Source organism: Suricata suricatta, chromosome 7 (assembly GCF_006229205.1).
Source record: "Suricata suricatta isolate VVHF042 chromosome 7, meerkat_22Aug2017_6uvM2_HiC, whole genome shotgun sequence".
NCBI lineage: Eukaryota > Metazoa > Chordata > Mammalia > Carnivora > Herpestidae > Suricata > Suricata suricatta.
The window spans coordinates 99,918,820-99,940,989 of NC_043706.1; the positions used below are offsets into that span (position 1 = coordinate 99,918,820).

Consider the following 22,170-nt stretch of genomic DNA (forward strand, 5'->3'; position numbering starts at 1 on the left):
GCAAAGGAGAAAAAAATGAAGCAAAGTAAGAAGAAAAGAGACTATATTTTTAAAATCACTCTTAGTCAGCAGCAAAATGGGGCAGAGGTAATTCCAGAGGGTTTTTTTGTGTGTTCCTAAACTCAAAGTAATCAGAATAAATTTAGCTGTGGAGAAAAATTGGATAGAATCTTTGAAAGGAGTAGATAAGTAAGGATTGTAATCCACTCCAGGATTGAGACAATATTCATATTTCTCAGTTGCAGCCTGGCCAATATCTATTAGCATTTTTTTTTCTAGTTAAGAGATAAACAATATCCATCAACTTCACTGATTATCACTGATGTTCATGGAAATGAAAAACACCAGAAGCTATAAGTATCTTCCAAGAGTTTCCTTGGGCATGATGGCTCTTTAGCCAAAGAAAAGTGAGCAATCTGTTTAACAGAAAGAGAATCTTTCTGTGAAAAATAACTATACCTAGAACAGAAATAATATTTTGATTATAAAGGAAGGGTGGAGGTAGGACTTCTTTATAAATATCTCTTAAGTCCATATAAAAATCAAAATGTTTAAATAAAATTGTCTTCCACATTTGGCAAACATACAATGAAAAACAAAATCTCTATTGTCTTAACCCATACATGACAAGACACACACACACACACACACACACACACACACACACAGGAATGAGGGTGTATGGGTGTGGGTGCGTGTGTCACAGGTGGGCACTAGTTCCACTGACTTTTTAAGGGTTTAAATGAAGCCATTGTCTCAAGACAGACAAGAGGTGAGACAGAATCCAGAAAGATCAGAATGGGCACACACATTTTCTTTCCTTTTGTTTTTCATAATTTGATCCTGTGCACCCAGCTACCAACTAAACATTGCTGTCATTAATAATTACCAATAATAACGCCAGTATTAATAACTGAAGGGTGTTTATAAGCCATAGAAATGCTGCCCACTGGACCTGGGTAGAAGCTGAACATATCCACAAAGCAGCTTGTTCTTTACAAAAGGAAAGCCAGAACTGGTGCCAGAAAATACACCTTTTGTTTTCAGTGTCAACAAGCTATTTGTCAGGAAACAAAGGAAGGCTCTGCCAGACCTGGTGGATTTTTCTGAAACCTGAAAATTAGTTTCCGGCTTGTTTTTGCTTAAAATTAAAGGAAAGGGCAGTTGCCCGACTCCAACATCACAGCCCCACTCCTCACCTGCAATGGGGAAAGGCTGCCCCAGAGGAAGGAAGGAGTCCCTCCCAGCCCACCCAGCCATACCGCACTCCCCCCTCATCACTTCCCAACCTCCTCTAGGGCCTGGTTCTCAAACTGCTAAGAAAGCGCAGCAAGAGTGTGTACAAGGCACTTGCTCCCAGGTCTGAGGTGGAGCTCCAGCCGCTGCAGTTTCCCAAGTGCCTCAGAATTCTCTGGGAAGCCCGTACTGCCTTTTGAAAAGCACAAGTGCTTTTTGAAAGGCAAGACTTTCTCTCATGTCTTCCATCACCGACCCGAAACCTTTGTTCTCTCTGGTCTATTCTTCCCCACACTGGACCCCATTCTCTTACTTTCAACCCAACCAAAATATTACACATTCAGTCCAAACTTTGTGTAAAATTTGTGAAGAGCACAGATTTAAGTACAAGCGAGAGTGGAAAGCAAGTTCAAATACATCAGAAATCTTTGTTCCTATAAATTTAAGATCACTTCCTGGAGAGGGAATTTCCCAAAACCTTCTTTTCCCTCAGGTCCAGGGCCCCCTGCCAGGTTGCCAAGGCCCATCTTCCCTTCCTTTCTCCTCTGCACCAGGCTTTTACCACAAAATATCCCTAGTTTTATACACAATTGAGTTCCATATCCCACCCTGACTCCAAACTAGCATTCTGGGCCTCCTCCTTTGTATATACTCTAAGAGACATTAAATTATTCTGCTCCATAAAGGCCCATCCACTGCAGGTCCTGATTCTCAACAGCAAAAACAACCTGAGCTTTGAAAATAAAGTTTTTCTTTAGCAAGTTAAATCCTTAGGCAGAGCACCTCTCACACTATTCCCCATGGCAGAGGGTAGCAAAAGAATGATGCATATTCTTGCTGCCAAGAACAAGAATACATCTGAGGATAAGGGTTAAGGGGCAGAAGGTTTTTTTCCAGTTACATTTATGTTGTAAAGAATGCAGTTTTCTTACAATTATGAATTTCTTGAACTAGGTTGAAATATTTGCTCTCTCAAAGTGTCTTTGTGAGAGAAGAAACTTATGATACACAAGGTAAATATCATTTGTAAATAACACATACACTATTTGTATGCAAGTTTGTGTTCAGAGACTGAAGTAAGTCCTGCCCAGATGGCCTCCTTACTAATTAGCCAATTGCAATTAAGTAAGGTTTTGTTCCATAATTTTGGTGATATAAAAAATTATCCAGGTACGAAAGCAAAAGCACCATGCTAATTTCTTTGCCTAGGATTGAAGAAGTTTCTCTTGAAGAAAGAACTCAGCGAAATACACAGAGTATGAGTATCGTAAATTCTGACTTGTCAAGTTGTGACCCAGAGAAAAGATTTTTTGAAGCTTTTGGAATGAGAGCACATGACAGGAACACCGTAGAGCCTTGGAATTAGGACCCCCAAGTAGGCCTGAGAAGCTGGTTTTCCTAAGACTGAGTGATGATAGATTCATTACATAATTCAAGCCTCACGTCGAGTTCTGTGCTGACAGCTCAGAGCCTGGAGCCTGCTTCTGATTCTGTGTCTCCTTCCCTCAGCCCTTCCCTCACTAGCATTCTCTGTCTCTGTCTCTCTGTCTCTCTCTCTCTCTCAAAAATAAAAATAAACATTAAACCAGAAGTAGTCTTGTGCCAGGAAACCCTTGTCTGCAAAACAGGGGAGACAAACACTCTGCTACTTTCCTTCACATCCCTTTCCTTGGTTTCCTATTTTTGGTATTATTTGACTAATTCCAACTTTCCCACTATACCTGGAAGTTCCAAAAGAGCAAAACCCTATTTTTTGCTCATTACCACAACTCTCAGAGTCTAGCAGGGTACCTGGTATTAAATACGCTCTCAACAAATACCTTTGAACAAATACATGAATAAATGAGCAAATGATTGCTTGGGGATGTGAGTCTTAATCATTTAGACTGACCAAATAACATCAAACAATAGGACAAGAATGTAAGCTTTGAAACAGAGAGAAAAAGAATAAATCAGATTTTATCCATCATGAATACCCTCAGAGCCAATGAAATGATCACAGTCCCATAAGGAAGGTGACAATAATAAAAATCGCAGTGAGAATAACATTTGGATTCCACTTTATAATTCACAGGGTCATCATCTACATTACGGCCTTCATGCTCACGGCAAATCTTAAGGCAATCAGAGCGGGCGATTCAATATCTCCATTCTATGGAGTTAGAAACTGCAGCTGAGAGAACAGAATGAGCAGTGCCAGTGTGCAAATGTGCAAAGCAGGTACATGTGATCTCTTTAAAATTGTGCAGACTATGCAGTGAAAAGTATGGACTTGTCCTCACATTCTAATTCTACTCCACAGAGTGGGCCAGAAATATAAAGGGACCATTGCAGAAAGAGGAACAATGGGGTGAAAACATTATAAATAGGTATCAAAATAGTTTCACCTAAATTCATTGAAACTGCCCCACAATGTGTACATAATAAAAAAATAAGATTTGGGGGACATACCACTTTCACTGTGAGTAGATAAGCTCTCTTTTATAGTATCTCTCAGCATGCTAAACAGAGGAAGCCATTGGTTTGCACTGATGTAACAAGTCATATATTTTCATTTCTCATTTTTAAACTTCTCTTCAATTTCACTGGTTTTCATGAAAAAAAGAAAATCACACATAAGATGGAGCTTTCTTCTGTTTAGCATTTTGCCTGAAAAATCTTATGTACAACACAAAGGATGAATTGCTTTCAATATATAGTAAGAGCCTAATTTGTTTCTAAAACTATAAAAAATATATATACTTTAATGAAGTAAAACACTAGTTCCCATTTGTGGCTTGATTGCATAAGGATCCAAACTTGAAAATTGAAAGCAAAATAAGATTTAAAGAAATATTTAAAGAAGCAAAACAATCCTAAAGATGTAGATATTACAAATAATGAATAATGAAGCTTAAAGTGGTTTTCTAAGCTGCCAACAAAAAAATGTGATCAAACATTTCAAAAGTCAGTTCAAATGATCATTTATTCTTTCTATAGAAGATGGTGTTACTCAATCATCATCACATTGTCAGCCATTCAAAGAAAATGAGTCAGAATATAAAGGAAAAACTATACAAGGTAGTTCTTCAATATTTCACTATTGTTATATTTATTATTTGTCACCTTGTTTAAATAATTTGTAATGATTTCTTCTTCTGTTCTAAATATTCCCTTTCTTCCCTAATTCTGTCCACATAGTTTTATACTTATTTTCTTAAAAAGAACCTTCTCCTCAATACTATATCAGCTGTAGACCCATGAAACCTAGATCCATCCATGTTTAGAAATATTTTCTTAGACAGGAAATCATAATAAGACATAATTTTTCCATCTCCTTGAGTTTCAATACATGCACTAGAAACAGACATGTTAAAACTTTCCATTCATATTCCAAAGTGGAGAGAATAGCATAATGACCAACTTTTATCCAACACCCAACTTCAGTAATTATCAACATTTTCTGATCTTGCTTCTTTTTTTTTAATGTTTTTAATGGTTTTTATTTATTTTTGATACAGAGAGAGACAGAGCATGAAAGGGGGAGGGTCAGAGAGAGAGGGAGATACAGAATCGGAAGCAGGCTCCAGGCTCTGAGCTAACTGTCAGCACAGAGCCCGACGCAGGGCTCGAACCCAGGAACGTGAGATCTGACCTGAGCTGAAGCCGGAGGCTTAACTGACTGAGCCACCCAGGCGCCCCGGATCTTGCTTCTTAGTATATATTTAATTGACCTGAATTCAAATAATCTCCAAAATTTAGTCGGAAAAGTGGAGTGAAAAAAAGAACTACTAAATGGTTTCATGTTTGTATTTTAAAATACCTCAGGCTCAATTTTTTTGTTCGATTAATTTTTAACATCATATCCTCATTCTTTAGAAACTAGAAGGATGGATTTTAAAATGTTTCTAATATTGAGAAACATCACATCTAAAAGGAAAAACACAAAACATTTATTGAAGTCTGCAGTAAGCTATAGGAATAATAATAATTTTAAAAAGACAAGACTATGCTTGATTAAGTTTACATTAAAATTGGAAAAGCACACATATAGACCAGTAGAAAAAGAAAAAATTACAAGTCAAACAATTGAAGCTACCTATCCCTATCATATGCAATTTTGATGTCAGACAACTGAAAAAATATATATTAAAAGAAATGTGAGAGAATGTTTCATAATTGGCATTATGATCAATATGTCAATGGTGCAAACTTTCACATATAATGTCTGATAAGGTGGAAACTATGAAAAAAAGGCCTATGCAGTGTAATTGCCTGAAACATATAACTATATTTCTACCTCCACATTACAGTGCTAAAGGCTTTTCTGCTTCATGATTTCTCTGTGCTGACTCAATCTTCATGCCCTTATATGTAATTAATTGAGATTAAATTTACAACAATGCTCATTTAACTTTTTAAAAACTCCCATGATAACAAAACTATGATTGCAAAATCTCTATACAATAATGCAAATCTTTCTATTGCTTTTCAAAACCATATCAGATATTCCCTTTAAAAGGAGAGGGGAAAAAAGAACAAATTAAACCTAAAAGACGTGAAGAAAACAAATAATAAAAACAACAGTGGAAATCGGTCAGATAAAAAACAAAATATAGAGAAATTCCACAAGGACAAAAATTGATTTTTTAAAAAGATTAATAAGAGATATGAGCCTCTAGCAACACTATTAAAGGGGGAAAAATGATCAATATCTTCAGTTAAAGAGGGGTCCATCACAGATTTTCAGACATTAAAGTAACAAGAAAGGAATGTTGTTAAAAACTATATGCCAATACTTTTGACAACTTGGATGAAATAGACATGTCCCTTGATAAATACATCTTACACAAACTAACCCAATGAGAAACAGAAAATCTTAATAACCTTAAAGGTTTGTTGAAGAAATTGTATCCACAATTTAAAACCTTCCCACAAAGGAAACTCCACGTCTCTAGTGCTTCATAGATGAATTCTACCAAATTTTAAGGAAAAAATAATATCAATTTTATACCCAAGCTCTTTCAGAAAATCCAAGAAAAATAATGTATTTCAATTTATGTTATTAGGGCAGACTTTCCCTGGTACCAAAAGTAAAGACATTTCAAGAAAATGAGAGATAAATACCTCACATGAAAACAGATACAAAAATCCTTAAGATATATTAGAAAATCAAATCTAAGAATCCATAAAATAAAAAATATATCCCAATCAAATGAGGTTTATTCTAGTAAGAAAGTTGATTTATATTTAAAAATCAATGTAATTGACCATGTTAATAGACTAAAAATAAAAACTACATAATAAATCAATAGATGCAAAAAATGCTCTTGAAAAATTCAACATTTGTTATTAAAAGCAAAAACACTTAGCAAATTTGCAATGGAAGACAAACCTCAATCTGAAAAAGCACAACAATGAAAAACCTTCACCCAAGGTCACACTCAGAGGCAAAATAAAAACAGAACAAAGATGCTAGCAGTCATATATCCTAAAGGAGACAAGGTTTGCTTTTAGATTCCAGGCTACTATCTACTAAACTATCTACAAAAACAGAAAGCCAGTAATTCTCAGAAGAACGTAATACAATTGAGGATAGCTACAATGGCCTCCACACAACCAAAAATTAGCAGTATTGCAAAGAAACAGAGGTATGATCCATACCCAAGAAAAAAATGCAGTCAATAGAAAGTAACTCCAAGTAGGCCTGGATGTTGGATTTTTTTAAATGGGCAAAAAACTTGAGCAAACACTTCATAAAAAGAGACTTAGGATTGGCCAATACGCACAGGAAAAGGGGCTGAACACCAGTCATTACGGAAATGCAAATTAAAATTACACTGAGATATATCATACCTAGGAGAATGACTGAAGTAAAAAAGATTGAGCATAGTACGCACTGACAAGCTATGAAGCTTCTCTCAAATGTTGTTTTAAGAGTACAAAATAGCACAACCCCTGTAGCGAACTATGTGGCAATATCTTGTACAGTTAAACACACATTAACCCTATAACGCAACAATTCCACTCTCAGGTATTTACTTAAGAAAAATGAAAATGTATGTCCACAAAGAGACTCGCACAAAAATATTGATAGCAGTTTTACTCATAATGGGCAAAAACATCAAACAGCCCAAATGCCCATAAAGAAGATGAAAGAACAAATTTTGGTGTGGTCATGCAATAAACTAGTACTCAGCACTAAAGGTCAAACTAACGATACACACAAAACACGCTGAATCCCAAAACCATTATGTTGAGCAAAAGCAGCAAGACACAGAAAAGTAACTGTTGTAAGACTGTGTTTATATGAAGTGTCCGGATAGGCAACACTACAGTCCAGGGGCAGGAAGATGGGGAGTGCACGGAAAGGGACCATGAGAGAACTTTCTGCGGTGAAGGAACATTCTACATCTTCATTGCTGTGTTGATTATATGGGAATAGACATTTGGCCAACTTCATCAAAATGTAAGCTTAAGATCTGTGCATTTTACAGCACAAAAACTGTACTCCATAAAATTAATTTTTTAAAAACCATACTATGTGGTTTTTATAATCCCACTCTTTCCTTAATTAGACTTGAAAAGAACTAGGTTGGCATTTGCAAAAAAAGATTCAGTTGGAAGGTCTAACCTCAGAAATCTTCCTTTCACGAAGTTTGTGTCTGTGCTGTCAGGGGGCACCCCTCATTCCTTCCCCCCTTATTAGACTGCTCCATTTGAGTAAAACTGTTGTGGCTCCTGCTCCCTTAGGTCCTATTGTCGCTGAAGGAGTGGGTGTGGAAGTGTGGGTCGCCTGAAGATATGATATCTGCTTCCTTAGTCAGGTATGTGCCTCTCTAGAAAGATCTTCTGGAGAGAAGACTTTACTGGAAGGACAGCAAAAACTTTACAGGAGAAATTGAGGTCAGCAAGGCCCCGAACATCTGTCAAATGATGCCGCACAGACTGCCACTGATTCTGTTTTTAAAATGATATAAACTGACACAGTCTTCAGAGGGTTAGCTAAGGCTCAAAGCCTGGAGCGGAGAGTGTAAATATCTAAGTGGCAACATATTATGTAAAGTTAAGCTTCTGATTAGGTAGTTTTGTAGAAAAGAAGTACCAAGACTGGGAAATAAACAATAAACAAAAGTGGGTTGTTGTGGGGTTTTTTTACTTTTACTAGAAAAAATGACTATAAAGCTCATCTTAAAATCCATATATAAAGGCACCTGGGTGATCCAGTTGGTTAAGCATTGAACTCTTGATTTCAGTTCAGGTCATGGTCTTGTGGTTTGTAAGTTTCAGTGCCTCATCTGGCTTTGTGCTGACAGTGCGGAGCCTGCTTGGGATTCTCTCTCTCTCCCTCTCCCTCTGCCTCTCCCCTGCTCACACTCTCTCTCAAAATAAATAAATAAAGTTAAAAAAAATCTACATATAAAATCTATGCTGTATTTAACTGTAAAAGTTATTTTAAATTTCAGTTCTAAAAAGAAACTCCTACCACTACTAGTGAAGTCATCATGAACTTACACATGGATCATAAATTTTCTTTTTAAAATTTTTTTAATGTTTATTTTATTTTTGAGAGAGAGACTGAGCATCAAGAGGGGAGGGTCAGAGAGAGAGAGAGGAGACACAGAATCTGAAGCAGGCTCCAGGCTCTGAGCTGTCAGCACAGAACCCCATGCAGGGCTCAAACCCACCAACTCTGAGATCATGACCTGAACCGAAGTCGGACACTAAATGACTGAGCCACCCAGGCGCCCCCATACACTTTCAAAGTAAGCAACCCTTTCTAGGAATAATAAAACTTGAAGCCACACTTTTATAAGTTTGACCTCTAAAAAGATCAGACTAATTAGCAGCCCTAATACTCAAGGTATATGGTTATGTCCTTCCTTATTATTGTTTATTTCTCAAAAGTATCCTCACTGATTCCTAACCTTTTGTGTGTTATAATCCTGTTAATATGAGTCATCTACTATTGGTTCCATCCAGTATGGTAAATACCCTTACAAGAACAAGCTACAGTTCTGTTTATACTTGACTCCAAAGTATGCCATTTATTCACTGTACATGAGTGTGTTTCACACATCACATGACCTCTGGCCTCAGTTTCCTCCTTGACATTTCTGTTGGATGCCTCTCATTCTAGTAATCTACCTATAATTCTCCAAGGCATCTACCAATAACTCTCCAAGGCATGGAGAACAGAAGTCCTATCTTTCCATGTTCTGGCTTCCTTCATGACCATACCTGCAGAAGAGGCCCTTTGTGCTTTTTTTTAATAATGCTGGAGCCATCAAAAATACTTTCTAAGATCCAAACTATCAAGACTATGGTTAATTCGTCCAAGTATTCATTTACATAGTTACTAACTTTGGAATTAAGACTACTGACTTCAGTTGAGAAGTGTGCAGCAAACAATTCTCTAAGTAAAATGCACTATTGTAAAAAACAAGGAGACAATATTCAGGATCTAGAGCTAGGCAAAGAGATCTAAACTTTTTTACCAAAAGTACGATTCATAACAGGAAAACATGGTAAACTGAACATCGGCAAAATTCAACACTTGTGCTCTGTGAAAGATCCTATTAAGAGGACACAGTAAGAGGACACAAAAGCAATCTACAGACTGAGAGAAAAACATGTCAAGTACCTGGAAACCACATATGTAGAGCTGGTATCAAATAAATAAAGAATTTTCAAAAGTCAATAGCAGAAAGACAAATCCAGTGAGAAACTGTGCAGGGGTGTCTGGGCATCTCAGTTGGTTAAGGATTCCTTTTTTTAAATTTTTTAATGTTTTTAATTATTTTTGAGAGACAGAGTGTGAGTGGGGGAAGGGCAGAGAGAGAAGGAGACACAGAATCTGAAGCAGGCTCTAAGTTAGCAGCACTAGCAGCAGAACCCAATTAAGCATCTGATTCTTGATTTCAGCTCCGATCATAATCTCATGAGCCCTGAGATCGAGCCCTGCATCAGGCTCTGTGTTAACAGCGTGGAAAATGCTTGGGATTGTCTCTCTCCCTCTCTCTTTCTGCTCCTCTCCTGCTCACACACTCTCTCAAAATAAATCAGCTTAAAAAAGAAAGAAAGAAAATGGCCAAAATACAGGGCAGGGTATACACAGAAGATAATGAAACACATGAAAAGGTGTTCAACGTCATGAGTCACTAAGGAAATGCACATGAGAATCATGAGATATTATTACCAGTTATCAGAATGGCTAAAATAAAAATGAATGTCAAAACCAGATGTTGGTGAGGACACAGAGAAGCTGGATCGCTCATACATTGCTAGTAGAAATATAAAATGGTGTCACCACTCTGGAGAACAGTTTGTCAGATTTATAAAACTAAACGTGCAGCTACCATATGCTCAGCAGCTGCGCTCTTGGGCATTGATCTCAGAGAAATGAAAACTTACACTGACACAAAACCCTGTGTAAGAATGTTCACGGGAGCTTTATTTATGATAGCCAAAAATACAGAGATAATTCAGAGGTTCTTCAAGGAGTAAATGGTTAGACAATTGTGCACTCCACATCGTGAAAAACTATTCCACACAATAAATAAACAGCCATAACAATAAAAAAGGACATATTGATACATGCACAACTTGAATGAATTGCCAGGGAATTAATTATATTGAGTGTGGGGGGGGGGAAAATCCCAAAATGTCTGATTCTAATTTTTTTATGTTGTTTATTTTTGAGAGAGAGAGAGAGTGCAAGCAGGGGAGGGTCAGAGAGAGAGGGAGACACAGAACCTGAAGCAGTCTCAAGGCTCTGAGCTAGCTGTCAGCACAGAGCCCGACGCGGGGCTCAAACCCATGAGCTGCAAGATCATGACTTGAGCCAAAGCCGGATGCTTAACCGACTGAGCCACTGAGGTGCCCCAAGTCTGATTCTATTTAGAACGCTTCTATTAGACCATTTTCCAAGAACGTTCTATATAAGATTCTTGAAAATAAACTTTTAAAGTAGTGATTAGTAATTGTCAGGAGTCAGGGCCAGGACTGGAGGGGTCAGGGTAATGGGGTGATGAGAAGCAGGGTGGTGGTTAACTGTGAAAGAGTAAAAGGAAAAAAAAAAGGTAAAAAGAGAAATCCTTGTGGTAATAGACTGCCTGTATCTTGACTATTAAGAACAATATACTGGCTCTGATATTGCAGTATAGTTTTAAAAGATGTTATCATTAGGCAAAAGGGGTAAAGGGTATACCAAAAGTTTCTGTACTATTTCTGTCAACTGCATGTGAATTTACCATTATCTCATAATTAAAAGTTCAGTTTTTTAAAAGGCACTAGTGGGGGTTCCTAGGTGGCTCAGTTGGGTAAGCATCCAACTTCAGCTCAGGTCATGATTTCACGGTTCGTAAGTTCAGGCCCCACGTCAGGCTCTGTGCTGACAGCTAGCTCAGAGCCTGGAGCCTGTCTTCAGTTCTGTGTCTCCCTCTCTCTCTTACCCTCTCTTGCTCACACTGTCTCTCTCTGTCTCTCAAAAATAAAATAAAAAACATTTTAAAAATTCTATATCTTTAAAAAAAGGCACTAATGTCTACAAATTACTCTCTCTCTTAAAACTCAGAGTGGAATCAGTCATCCTACTTGATTATATTTCAATATGCTTTTTTGTTTGAGAAATGAAAGAGTAAGACAGAAGAAATTGGGCTTATTTCATCTATACTGCAAGCATTAATGGTTGTAGCAACCACAAATTAGTATGGCACAAGATGCCAAAATGTCAATTGTAGCTTATTTAAAAGCAATCAAATTATTAGTTGTAACTGAGTTCCTACTAGTCTCAAGGAACATAATCTGAATAACAAGCAAAAATAACATATACTAGCAAAGTAAAAAAACGGAAAAGATGAGAGAGGCAATAAACGTCCACTTGTAGAAAGATGGCAGAGGACAAAGTCACAGAGCACCAATCCCTGGGTCCCAGTTTTCCAGCAAAAGGTTTGAATTGAGTGAGATAATGAACAAGACATACTCATTATAAGGAAATTCTAAGTGACTGAAGAAGAAATGAGCCTAGAGTAATTCTTAAAGAATAGTCCCCATAAATTTATTGTTGTTGTTTTTAAGTAGTCCTCACATCCATGGCCAGAGAATATAAGGAACAATTAGAAGGGACAAAGTAGAACAAACATTAGCAACTATAACTATAAAAATGTGATAGAGAGAGACAGACAGACAGACAGACAGACAGATGGATACATAAAAAAGACAGAAAGACTTAGATTTGTTTTCATTGATGATAAAATGTCAGAAATGTGAGTGAGGTATCCTTCACATAACTAATTCTTTGGGATTCAAGTTGGGGAGAGCTGGCTGCTCTTCCCACAAGAGTAATCAGGAAAAAAAAGGTTATGAGAAGCCAGAAAATGTGTTAGTAGAGAGGGAATTGTCACAAATGATTTACCAGAAAGAAGGAATGCAGGATACATGTGAATGCTGATGCCATGACTTGGGAGGTGGACAAACAGAGAAAAATGTGTCAAATGGGGCAAGAGATAAGGGTGTGGAGTAGGAAAGAAATGATAAGGGGTTCATAATAAATGCCAGAAAGTATTGAACACTGGCCATGATGTTTGCTTTATGCAGAAAGATGTGCTCCCACAGGGATAGAATCAAGCCTTGAAGAGTTAACCATAGGCGATCTAAACTGTGAAATGTATGGGGCACCTGGGTGGCTCAGTGGGGTGAGCCTCCCAATTTGTGGATTCAAGTCCTGCATTGTCAGTATGGAGCCTGCTAGAGATTCTCTCTCTCTCTCTCTCTCTCTCTCTCTCTCTCTCTCAAAATAAATAACTAATGTTAAAAATTAAAAATAAATGGAAACTAAAGTTTCCTGAAGAAAGTCAGGTAAAAGAGGACGGTAAGAATATAATGGCAGAGTATTTTTATTTCTAGGAGAATCATGCCAAACGGAAGAACCCTCAGAGAGCAAAAGGGATGACTTAACATATCTAGATTGCATTCCAGTCCTGAGACTTGCTACCTCTAAGCTTCCTTGTCTAAAAATTGAAGATAAAAGTGCTTCCTTCATTTGGTTGGTTTTGTAGGATAAATGAATAATTAATGTAAATAACTCATACAGTGCCTGATTCTTCCCTAATGCAATAAAACATTGGTTCCTTTCCCAGATGCCTAAAAGCAATACTCAGAGGTAAATTCATGACTTAGGAGACTTTTACTCCTAAGAGAAAGACAGAATAAAAAAACAATCAGAAATAAACAACAACAAACAAAACCCCAAAACAATTGAACTAGGTATTGCTCACGACTATACATTCACTACCTAAATAGGTGCTCAATAGATATTTATAAAATAAATAGTGAACTTAAATCTTTAACAAGGACAATATCATTTTTATTAGTACTCCAAAACATGACATACCGTGGAATAAATCTAACAAAATATGTACAAGATCTACATGAAGAAAACTCTGGTGAATGAAATCAAAGAACTAAATAACCAGAGAAATATTCCATGTTCAAAGGAAGACCTAACATTGTCAAGATGTCAGTTCTTCCCATCTTAATCTACAGATGCAATGCAACCCCAATCAAAATCACAGAAAGGTTTGTGGGTTTTTTTTTTTATAGCAACAAAAGGATTCCAGGTTTATGTGGACAGGCAAAGGACCCAGAGGAGCTGACACAATACTAAAGAACAATGTCATAGGACTGACACTATAAAACTTCATGGCTTACTACAAAGCTACAGAGTCATACTCAAAAAAGAATAGACAAATAGGACTATGGAACAGACTAGAGACCCAGAAAAAAACCCTCACAAATATAGTCAACTCATCTTTGGTAAAGGAGCAAAAGGAATACAATGGAGCAAAGATAGTTTTTTTCAAAAATGGTGCTAGAACATTCATAAAAATGAATATACACACTGACCTTATACTCATAACAAAAATCAACTCAAATTGATTAGACTTTAATGTAAAACATAAAACTGTACAAAACCTAGAAGAATATATCAGGAAAAAAATTCTATATGACCTTGGGTATGGTGATGATTTTTTAGATCCATGGAAAAGTAATTGATAAACTGAACCTCATTAAAATTACAAATTACTCTGTGAAAGACAATGTCAAGAGAATGAGAAGATAAACTACAGATTGGGAGAAAAAATTGCACAAGATACATCTGCTAAAAAATTGTTACCATTTTAGGTAATTAAAATATATTAAAATATTCTAATAAAATATTAAAAATTATAACCATATTAGGTGATTAAAATATATTTTAATATTTTTAAAACTCAAAATAAGGAAGCAAACCATTAAAAAGTGGTCCCAACATCTTAACAGATACCTCACCAAAGATTATATGCAGATGGCAAATAAGCATATGAAAACCCATAAAATGGCAACACCACAGGTAACATTAACGTGAACTATGGACTTTTCATAATTATGATGTGTTGATGTAGGTTCATCAATTCTAACAAATGTACCACTTTGGTGGGGAATGTTGGTAACAGAGGAGGCTATGCACGTATAAACACAGGAGTCTATTTGAATCTCTCTACCTAGCCCTTAATTTTGCTTGAATCTAAAACTGCTCTAAAAAAATGAAGTCGATAATAATAATAATACCATGAAATAACAGAACCTTAACACTATAGTATATCATATAGTATATCATATAGTATAACACTATAGTATTGTATATCACCTAATCCACTGTATCATAATTATCTCTTCATTCATTGCATTGAGCATGGTTTTTAGCCCTTGGGATACTATAGTGAATAAAACAGACAAAAATCCCTGTCTTTAAGTCATTTGTATTCTAGTGGAAAAGCAAACAATAAACAAACTAAATAAGTAAATTATAGACTGTATTCTTAGAGGTGATAAGAAATTTTGAGACGCTCAGTGCAGGAAAGAGAAATAAGTCATGCGAAATGCATGAGGTCACCACTTTAAATAGGAGAGTCCAAGAAGGCCCCACAGAGCTGGTGACATTTGAGCAGAGAATTGAAGGAAGGGAAGGCGCAAGCTCCACAGACATCCAGTGGAAGAAAATTCTCGGCAGAGGAAAAAGTGAGTGCAAAGTCCCTGAGGAAGGAATGTGCCCAGTGTGCCACAAAATATGGAGGAGACCATTGCAGAGTCAGTGAAACAGAGAGCAGTAGAATCCACATCTAAACTTTCAGCTCCACAACAGCAGGAACTGTATCTTTCATCTCTACTTTCAGTGATTTGCATGAGGCTTAACATAGCAGGAATCACCACATAAATGCACTTGCCTAAATTATCAATAAATACCATCAATAAATATATTGATAAGTGAATTACTGAATGTTATGAGTTAAGTTCTAAATTTCATATATTGAAGTCCTAACTGCCTGTACCTCAGAATGTGATCTTATTTGCAAACAGAGTCATTTCTGATATAATTAAGATGAGGTCATAGGAAGCAGGATAATGTTGGTTAATATTAGAAATCCTGTTAGTCCTAATTCAATATGACTATTGTTTTTATAAAAAGTAAAAATTTGGAGACTCAGACACACACACAGGGAGAATACCATGTAAACATGAAGGTAGAGATGGGGATGATGGTTATACAAGTCAAACCAAAGATCACCAGCATGCACCAAAAGCTAGGAGAGGGGCATAAAACATATTCTCCCTTGTAACTGTCAGAAGGAACCACCCTACCAAGATCTTCATCTGAATCTTGAGAACTGTGAGATAAGACTACATTTCTGCTGTTTAAGCCAACCACTTGGACATACTTTGTCACAGCAGTCCTAGAAAATGAATACACTGAATCAGTGTTTTCTTCTGACGGAGCTCATACACTATGTCAAAGAAAGCAAAAGAGATTCAATTTTTTTAACTGTGATTTCTGTTTACTAGAACAAATAATGATATTGAGTAATGACTACATTTTTGAAAATATAAGTGTTCTAATACTGTGTCAGTAGAATCTTTTGAATCCTTTTGAAAGAAATTTGGTAGTCAGCAAAGAGCCTTAAAACTGTTCATTACCTTTGGCTCCATAATTTGATTCTGGGAATCTGTCCAAAAGAAATGACAAAGGATCTGGAAAAATCTTTATATAGAAAAATACTTATTGCTATGTTATTCAAAACATAAATATTTAAAATGGAACAAAACCTAAGTGCTATTAAGAGAACAGTTAAATAAATTCTGGTACCTTCATTGACAAGAATATTACAGAAATTTGAAGAATTAATATGAAGACTGAATAGTATCTTAAAATGAATAGAACTAAAAAGCATAATATATACACTGATTACTTTTAAAAATCAAGGACCTATGCATATGAAAACTTAGAAGACATTTTGCTATTTGTATGTATGTATATCACTTGGCAAGTGTTTTTTATAATTTTCAAGATTACCAGCATAAGACAACATATGATTAAGTGCCAAAAATCATTAAGAGAATTTCCAAGAAGATAAAAATCACACCTAGCTACACTGGTTAAGGGGAATTGTAATGTAGCAAGTGAATTTGTATAGATATATACAGATATAGATATATAGCTAGACAGAGAGAGAAAGAAGGGAAAAAGAATTCCTAAAAGACTGATATGGAACAAAAGAAGAATTCCTAAAAGAAGATCCACGTCAAAAATATAGACAATTACTATCTCTGAATGTTTAGACGAGAGGAAATTTTCCTTCACCTCTTTCATTATTGTCTGAAATATTTTGTAGTGAGCATTTATTAGTTCCCATAATGAGAAAAAAATCCCATAATTGGAAAAAAAGGAAACCTATGTCCATTTTGAAAAAAAAAAATACTAACATAACCAAACCAAAACCCTTAAAAGCACAAACATAAAAACAAACAAGAACAAAAAAAACCCCAGAAGACAGCTTTACTTCTCCCAGAACCACATCTCCAAACAACCTCTCTTCCTGAGGTGGTACTGTCTCAATCCTGCTGACTCAGACCATGGAGCCTATCCTCAATACCACCGTATTTTAAGGAAGAAGTAATACCTACAGAACAAGTATAGCAGAAAATTCATGGTTGTAGGCATAATAAACTTGTTTAATAATGTGGCATTCAGAAAGAAATTTTTAATAGGCATTTGTTGTATTGATGGATATGCCTAATCTAGTTAGCACTGCTATTACATCTCATGTTTAAGCACTTTACATTGTTAATTAATGTTGGTTAATATTAGAAATCCTGTTAATTACAACTAAAATGTCACGTAACATTACAGCAAACACGTATTCATTTATATTTCATGCCTGTGTTTAATTTCTTAGGGGAGGGGGAAACATTTGAGGTGCAGAGGGTAATTTTACATAATGACAATACAGAATTAACTCATAATTTTTTGTGGTTAGAGCTATTTTTAGATGTGCATACACTGCACTGAATTCATTAAGAAAAAATTCTTTAATGGTATAAATATGAGAAACATAAATGCAATGTTAAGGATTTTGAAATGTCTAGAAATCTAGATACCTGTCTATTAATAACACAGACTTTTGTTGATGTTATTAGAAGTACAAGAGACTATTTTGTTCAACTCCCGGATTTTCCCTTCTTGCACTCAACATCCTTGAGCAAGAAAGACTATGTTCTCAAGACCATGCAATGGAATACAGGCTACCCCTTACTAATAAGGATGAGCTTGAAATGTCAGACACAGATGAAACATCAGCACAAGCTAATTAAAAGGCTACTTTTCAATTTCAAAGTCTAAGTGAAAATACTAAAAAAAAAAAAAAAAAAAAAGACCTGTGGCAGGAGTAGAAGCCACGGATGGACAATTGAGGAATGAAGTCAGAAGAGTAATAGTGCAAATATGGGATCCCTCTCAGTGATACAGGAAGCTGCTGAAGAACATTGAGCAGAGAAGTAATTTTAATATTTTGACATTTAAACAGTCACTCTGCCTGCTAGGTTGAGCATAGACTGTATTTAGGACAACAGTCAAATCAAAAGGCCAGTTACATGACTATCACACTAAGCCAGACTGAAAGATTAAAGTGGGTTGGACTAGATGGTGGCAAGAGCTGGTGAGAGGCAGCTGACTCATGGATATATATTAAAAGTAGAGATAAAATGATGTGCTGATTGACTAGAAGTGAAGTATGAAGGGAAAATGAGAGTCAGGAGGAGTCCAAGATATTTGGCCTGAGCAAATGGAGGCAATTGACAGCAGGGGAAGGCTTTATGGGCAGGTTCATTAATGGAATGCAGGAGCTCAGTCTTGGAAGTGTTAGAAATGGCTAGAATTCAGAGAGTTACATCTGGATGTAGTGAATCAGGTAGGTCATTGAATGCATGTATCTCAAATTGAATGAGATGATCGAGAAAGTGAGGGCACACAGGGAAGAAGAGTAAGGTTAGAGGACTGGGCACTCTTAGTGGTCAGGAAGAAGAGAGGAAATAGCAAAACTGTCTCAGTTGGTGCTCTTTGATAAGAGCCGCCTCTGGAGTGCAAAGAGTAAAGCGTAATTGTGGTCTGTTCAAGAGATGGTCAGCAAAATTCAGATTATGGGAAACTCCACAGGCAAAGGAAATAAACACAGAGGAGGGGTCCATGTTAAAAGAGATTAAATGAGACAAATTAGCCGACTGTAATGTATGGATGCTGTTTGTATTCACAAACAAACCGTAAAATGAATCCACAAAAATTTGATTCAGAAAAGTATCAAAAAAGGTTTATAAGACTATGGGATGTTTCACAGTGACTGAATATTTGATGATACTAGATTTTTTGTTTAAGGAGTGATCAATTATGGTGCAATTATGCTTATTAATTAAGAGTATTTCATGTCATTTACAGATATTTACAAAAAGAATTTACGGAAAGAACTATATAACATTTAGGATTTGCTTCAAAATACCCAATGGTGAGGTGGGAGTAGGGGCAGGAAAAAGGAATATAAGTATGAGATAAAATTGCCATGTGTTAGTAATTGCTGAAGCTGAGTGATGAGACATGGGTGGGAAGAGGAGAGTGGATACTGCTTTCTATACTTCTGTAAATGTTTGAAAACTTTCATAGTAAAAAAATTAAAAATAGGAGAGAGAGAGAGAAAAGAAAAAAAGAGACCTAACTACAGACAACATTTTCAAAGGTCTGCTCTACAGGAGAGGAGATTAAAATTCAATAGCCAGAGTGGAAGAGGAATTAAGCAGTGTTTTGGGGCACCTGGGTGGCTCAGTTGGTTAAGTGTCGGACTTCGGCTCAGGTCATGATCTCACAGTTTGTGGGTTCAAGCCCCGCGTGGGGCTTTGTGCTAACAGCTCAGAGCCTGCAGCCTGCTTTGGATTCTGTCTCCCTCTCTCTCTGCCTCTCTCCCACTCTTACACTGTCTCTCAAAAATAAACATTAAAAAAATTTAATTCAAAAAAAATTTTTAAAGAGTTGTTTTTAAGAGTTAAGAATGTTAATTTTGTTTGTTGCTATATAGCTTTCCAAGAAGAAATTAGATCTGGAAAATTATTTTATTCTTTACTAACTAGAATTTAAACTGTATTGGTAAATTTAAGAGAGGTCAAAAAATTTTATAAGAAATCAATACCCATTATTCAATTTCAGGTGAACTCAAAGCATGCTTAAGAATCAGACACATTCTAAACTTGCTAATGTTTTTATCCTTTTCCAATATGACTACAGTCATTACTCAGTCCTATACACTCAGCAAAAACACTTTCAGAAGCCTACCTAATAATGTTGATTGAAAATTGTGTTTCAAAGTTATAATCTGATAACACATTTAATAGCAAACTATTGTGCATGATAGTTAATAAATGTGAATTAAATGTAACAAATGTCTAAAGCAAAAAAAAGGAAAAAGCAAGGAAAACTGTCATATAATTCATGTAGCTACTCCTTAAAATTAAACTTTCTGACTCATCGACCTTTAAATAGAGTTATTATTAAATGTCTTCTTTAGGGGCGCATGGGCTCAGTTGGTTAGGTGTCTGATTTTGGCTCAGGTCATGACCTCACAGTTCATGGGTTTGACCTCCACAGTTTGTGGAGTCTGCTTCAGATTCTGTGTCTCCCTCTCTCTCTGACCCTCTCCTGCTCACGCTGTCTCTCTCTCTCAAAAATAAAACATTTTTTTAAAGTTTTTTAAAATGTCATCCTTAATTCTCCACCAGCAGGTACTGAGTTTTTGTGCTGCAACAACTAGTGAATAAATAGTGAGCAGGTGAATGAATGTCTGTATCTATGGTATCTATTTACGGTAGAGAAGAACGTTCACATCGATCTTTGACACTTGTTAACTTTTGTTTGTAATAGAAATTTAAGTATTGCCTTCTCCTCCCTTATTCACACCTTACTCTTCTCTATCTTGTCCTCGTTTCAATTTTTTCGCCTTTTTTCTGGCTCTCTCAAGGATCATTACCTCTAGGTTTCATTAAACATGATTCCATTTCAGTTTTCCATTCTAGGAAAAGTGTCTGGAAAGAAAAGGAACATGAAGGAGATCTATCTGCTCTTTTTTTAATAAGTTTGTCTAAATAAACAGGTCGTTTCTGAATATAGATCAGCAATTTAAGAAGAAATAACAAAGTTTCCTTTTTCTCTGGGACAAAGCCTCTTTCCATGACAAATCCTTGAGTGATAGGGATAGTTTTCTCTCCTCTTTCAGCAGGGGCTGAGATCCCATTAGATAAGGTAAGCTCCAGGAATGCAAAGAACCTTGCCAATTCCTTGGGTTGCCGGCGGCAAATATACTGACTTTCTGCTGGATCAAACTAAAGCATTCATTACTTATACTCGTACTTCTTTATGATAGCACAAAAATTATAGCAACCAAAAATTGCTAAAATATGTCAAAAGGGTAAAAACATAGGTTTCCAAAACAGGTTAGGATCAGTTTTCTCATAGCATCCACTGCACTAAGCTGAATCCATAAGCGTGCTGAGTGACAGCTTTCAGGTATGACAATGTAGTTAGAATGTTAAACCAAAATGCTTATTGAAAATATGTTATTTTCCCAGAACTGTTGAGCAAAGATTCCTGGGAGATAGTCCTTCTTTGCATCTGAAGATTAATTTTTGTCAAATTACATTCAAAAATCAAATAAACTGAAAATATTCCTTTGAAAAAGATTTTTTAATTGTACTTTGTACATTAAGTAAATGTAATCACTTCACAAGATAAATATCAGTCTACTTAACTATAAATGTGAATGTATAGATAAGGTGAGCGAAATAAAGTGAGCTCTGTCCTAGGAAAAATCCTCACTGGAACTCTGCAGAGTTTATGTAAGCCTTCTTCAGTATACGTTCACCTATTGATTTTTTTAACTCCTCAAAATGTGATTTCATATGCTGTCTGTGAACATGGCATCAGGGGAAAAAAAGTTGTTTTTATTATTATTATTAACAGCATTTAAAAAAAAAAACTTTTAAATCAGCGAATAACAAAGCCTTCAGGTTTCCCTAAAGAAGAATGTCAAACACACCCAAATGTGTCAGTACTTTTCTTTGTGAGACTTTCTGAATCACTAGGGGCCGAGCAAGGCTATTAACTTCCTCTACTTCCCTACAAAAGTCTTTTGTTTTACCACCTTGACTATACAGTCCATTTTCCATTAGTGAATGTTAAAGGCTTCTTATATCACCTGAAGTTGCTGTAACCCAATTCGCCCACAGTACACGAGGACAATTCATTTTTAAGTCCCAAAAGTCACTTACTGGGTTTTACGTTTTGTACAATAAATGTGTGTATTTTTGTGAGTTGTTTTCTTTTTACCTTGTGAAAGATAATCAACATTAAAGTGTGCTATATCACTGGATGGCAAAAAGAGGGTAGAAAGGGTAGAAGAAGAAAAGGCTTTAAGTCACTTTCGTTGACAATAATCGGCATCTTATTTTACTCATTGTGGACCCAAAAGTAAAGCCTGAGGTGAAAAATCGCATCTTGTTATATAGTCTCCTCAATGTAAATGTTTATGTAACACAAATGTAAAA

General features: G+C 36.0%; 1 protein-coding gene across 1 annotated transcript in view; it reads right to left on the reverse strand.

Annotated features, from left to right (window-relative positions):
• The window catches only part of FRK (fyn related Src family tyrosine kinase), a 97,838-nt gene that overhangs the window by 56,880 nt on the left and 18,788 nt on the right, over positions 1–22,170 (reverse strand). The gene's annotated exons all lie outside the window — the stretch shown is intronic.